Below are 4,747 nucleotides of genomic sequence, written 5' to 3'. Positions count from 1 at the left end.
GATAGCATATATCTTGGGTGATGCACGCGTAGGGCTTTGTCTTGGCACTCGAAAGTATAGGGAAAAAGTCACTTGGCATGCTGCATATGCACATCACGCTGCATGTGAGTGTAAAGCCTTGCTAAGTGCCCTGTCGCACCTAGAGGGCTTGCAGAATGCCCTATGTGCCGCACAGGCCATGTGCGCACACCTGTTATGATGTCCTGATGCCAAATAAGACACCAACATCCAATAGAGCAGACATAAAGAAAATATATACTGCAGAATGCCCTATGTGCCGTACGGGCTGTGTGCGGGCACCTGTTGTGATGACCTAATTCCAAACAAGGCACCAACGTCCAATAGAGCAGACATAAAGAAAATATATACATAACAACGGAACTATACATGCCAATACAAAATATAAAAGTTGTATTATGAGGCTAACAGACTACTTATATTTACTTATAAATAAGGAGATAACCTATACACAGAATTTATTACCCTCTAAAAGCTGAACAAAATATAAGGTCCACTGCCATAACTAATCCTCTTGGAAGGAATCTAAGTAATGCTCCTCCATATACTCATCATAATCTGCATTTATGGGGGTTTGAATTTGGGTGAGATCCAATATTCAGTAAGATAGGCAATATTAAAGTCACACAAATATATTTTGAAAATATCTCCTTAATGCAAAGTTAAATAAAACAATGATAAGTTCAATAGCAATAACCATCATTTCCAAACCCTTTAATTTAGCAATTACCATAATTCAATTATCAACGATGCTCAATACCGTATTCAATGTATTTACATAACTTAGTTAGTTGTCAATGATGCTCAATACCATATTCAATGGGTTTACATAATATATATACATACACACGACTCGACTTGCCTTTGAGTTTTATTATCGGTTATTAAATATAATTTATATTTCACTGATTACAAACCTACGCGCATAGCCGCTTACACTATTTCCATAGAGGGTACCAAGTCACCAACTAGTTAAAGGTAGAAGCGTAATTAATCAATTAGAATATAACATCATAAAAGAATACATACAATAACTCAGTACTCCCAGGTCGCCATTCCACAATTTTCACTCCAGTCGTCATCATTCATGTTTTTAAGTCCTTAGACCACGACTAGCAATTGACTCAAAGTCCTCAAACGACTGAACCTGTTTCCAAACTATAACCCAATATCATATCCAAAGCCTAGTGGTTCACTTATTAAGCTGAATATCCCTCCAAGGAAAATAGCAAACTTGATTTAGACTAGACACTTAGTAATTTAATTTTTAGACTCTTTAATATTTTCTTTCTTGAATTTTATATTAAATTTTCCTTATTTGATTACTAACATTTTTGAATTATTATTAATTTATTTAGTTAGACTCTTAAGTGGGTTATTTATTTTTTCTCAAATATTTTAATTATTTTAGTCTTGATATTATTCTTGTTTTGGTTAATTTGTGTTCTAATTCATTTTATTTTCTGTTTTGTTATCTTTTAATTTGTATTATCTAGATTAGTTTTATTTAAATTTTACTTACTTAGAATTCCCACGATCGCAGTATTCCTTCCTAATTTCCATTTCAATTTATACTTTTTAAATATCAAGATTTATTAAATTTTATTGTTTCTTTTCCCAAAAACGCAACCTGTCCAAATATCCAGGCCGAGAGAAATTTCTCTTACTGGGCCCATGGCCCAGTGGGCATTCGTAAAGACCCCTCTGTATGATTTCATGCTTGCCGGGCTAGCACGACCCACTAGCCTGCTGCACAGGCTGTCGTGTAATGACACTCTTCACGTTCCATTTTTGGCATCTGCAGATGCCCGAAAATCCTCTGCACTCTCCAGCTTGGCAACTGCAGAAATGCATTGTGCCAAAGGCAATTCCAAGCCGTTTTTGGTGCCCAAAAAGCACCTCCCCCGTGAACCAGCACGACAAGGCCGTGTGGTACTTTCACAATGGCACTTTGGTGCCCAATGTGTTTGGCAGAAGCAAATGAACCTCTGTTTTCGTCCCTTTCTTTCATTTTCTATTTTTTCTAGACAACATTCATCATCTGTTACATTCAACACCAATAATTCACATTAAAATCAACCAAAACAATTCATACAATCATTCAAACGCAGTGATGAACACAATCACCCTTTTCATTTTAAAACACCACTTCATTTTGCATTTTAAAGAAAATTACCACATGAAATGCTTTCTATAAAAGCCATATTTGTATCAACTAGAATATCACCCATCTTACCTCAAAGGATTAGCAGAAACAAGCCCAAGAACACAAGAAAAGATCGGGTTGAAGCCTTGAAGAATAGTTCTGCAACACAATGATACTGTTGCTGAATTTGGGATTAATTTCTAGTTTTCAGGAGTGTTAAGCTTGTTCAATAGACTCCTAACAGATTGCTAACATCCTAACGATTTACTAACTATCTAGAATTAGGAAATGAATGCAAGTTAGGAGTGAACAAAAGCAGGAAAACTAGAACCTTACCTGCATAACCATGATAACAGTGGTAGCGACAACGGTTCAGTGAGGTTGCTATAATTTGGGTTCAAGAAGCTGGAAGGAAGAAACAAGGCAAATAATTTGTAAACGAAAGTGATTCGCCAAGATCAAAGCAGAAGAAGGATTCCTTCCACATTCGCACCAGACTTCCCTCTTGGCTCTGTTTTGCACTCACACTCGGTTACTCAAGTTTTTCCTCACTTGCACTCTCGGTTTCTCTGTTTTGTTGAGTTTTTGGTTTCAAATGAAGGGGAGGAGAAGAAACAAAGAAGAACTTGGTTTTGAAGGGAATTTGATCGCCAAATCTTAGTCGTCCAAAACCATGTCAACACTCGGGGCCATTGATGCCATGAGTGGCTGACAGCCCAAAGGAAAGGGATGGCCGGAGCTCGCCATCTACCCAGCCTGCTGGGTTCCCTCCACCAAGTGGCCAAAATGCCTTTTAAAGGCTGATTGAATGGGTGGTGTTTGGTTTATACTTATACATAGATTTATACATATATATACATACATTTATACATATGTATATACATATATATACATATATATACATACCTATAATATGCAGAGTTTAATTCCGTTAATTTTTATTTTTTATTATATATATATATATTTTTAAATTAAATTAAAGTAAAAAAAATTAAGGAAATAGAAATATAAAATTCTTACAAAATATAATTATTGAAAATAGCTCATTCGTTAAAATTTTATAGAAATTTTTACACTCGTGGTTACACCTGTGTGCATGAGACGTGTTTTGTCGCCCGATGTGTCAAGGTACACCCCGCATTGGCACGCTGTTATGTGCAGCATCCCCAGTGAGCCGTGAGGGTCTCGCAGGCATCGACACTTTGTGTCGCACATGCGGAAAAATTCCCCTACACGGGTTAGTATTTGTTTGCAAGGTTTTCTATTTTAAAGAAAATGAAAAATAATTAACGCACCGTCTGGGTGCACAGACTAGCCTGTGCGTGCGCGGCACCTCGAGCCCTGCGCTACCACCCCCACAGCCTTTCACCGTCGTTGCATCAAGCCCCGTGCTACCATCACCTCAAGCCCTATATTGCCATCGATGCTACCAGTGTTGCCTTGGGAGTAGTGCCCCTCTGTGGCTGGATGATGTCATTATTTCTATATCCTCATAGATTTACGACACTTATCACTAGTCTGACAGTTATTTTCTTTTATAAATAAAGACTCCTACACCACTCTTCCTCACCCATTTCCATCCTCAAAGACTTAAATTCTAGAGAGAGAGAGAATTAGAGAAAGAAGGAAAAAGAAAAGAAAATGGGACTAGCTTACAAAGAGTCATCGATAATCGGTAAAGGATTCAGTGTTTTCTTACACATTCTAAGAGGCATTTTTTTAAAAAAAATAAGGAAATGAATGTTAATTTTATTGCATGATTGTGGCATAATTTTTGATAAATGAATGTTTATTTTATTACATGATTGTGGCATGATTTTGAGGGCATGTTGAGTTATTAATTATGATGATTGTTTTAATTTTTACATGCATCATCTAAAGGCTTAATTTGTTATTTCATGAACGAGTTGAAATGCAATTGATACGATAAGAGATACATGAAATTGTTGACATGGCACGAAAAAAAAAAATGGATACATGAAACATGAATTAATCCGTTAGACTATTTTATCTACTTTTATTTTTTTCCACCATTTCTAGAAAGATGTAAGATGACCACTTCCTGTGGATGATGACACGAAAGCATGTAGGAGATCCTAAGACCACTGTGGCAAAGTACGATTGTGGTCATAGTCTTTAGGATCTTAGTGGTTGGTACGGTCGTGGTCATTGATCGTGCTATGATGTGGCAAGCCATAAATCAGCTATGGTGTGCCGACCCATAAATCAGCTATGGTGTAACGAGCTGTAAATCTGTTGTGGTTGAGCAAGCTGTAAATTACTGTTAGTGTCACCATAGTGGTAGTTAGAGTCTGTATTAGCCAGTAGATAAAAAGTCATAACGGGTTTCATGTGAATTATGGTAAAAGACTTAATAGCAATTATTATTCTTATTATTTTTTCTTATTTGATGAGTTATCTATATTGTTATGCTATTTGATGATCATTATATTAAATGTTTTTTTACATCAATTCTACTCCTATGGATCGTTGTAAATGGTAAGCAGAAAAAGGTATTTTTCTTAAACACTTTTTAATTTTATAAAATTTCTTAGTTATGTCAACTTAATACTATATGCTTTA

The 4,747-nt window shown here is 36.0% G+C and overlaps 1 long non-coding RNA gene across 1 annotated transcript; it reads right to left on the bottom strand.

Moving 5' to 3' along the window:
* Positions 1-204: 204 nt before the first annotated feature.
* On the bottom strand, positions 205-2,973 carry LOC110808784 (uncharacterized). Its single transcript, XR_015816279.1, has 3 exons — positions 2,501-2,973; positions 2,255-2,323; positions 205-576 (listed from the first exon to the last, which is right to left on the bottom strand). It is a non-coding gene; the product is annotated as an uncharacterized LOC110808784 (long non-coding RNA).
* Between the last annotated feature and the right edge of the window lie 1,774 nt (positions 2,974-4,747).

Source organism: Carica papaya, chromosome 9 (genome assembly GCF_054855325.1).
Source record: "Carica papaya isolate Zhongbai chromosome 9, ASM5485532v1, whole genome shotgun sequence".
Lineage (NCBI taxonomy): Eukaryota > Viridiplantae > Streptophyta > Magnoliopsida > Brassicales > Caricaceae > Carica > Carica papaya.
This window is presented reverse-complemented; position numbering and strand designations above follow the sequence as displayed.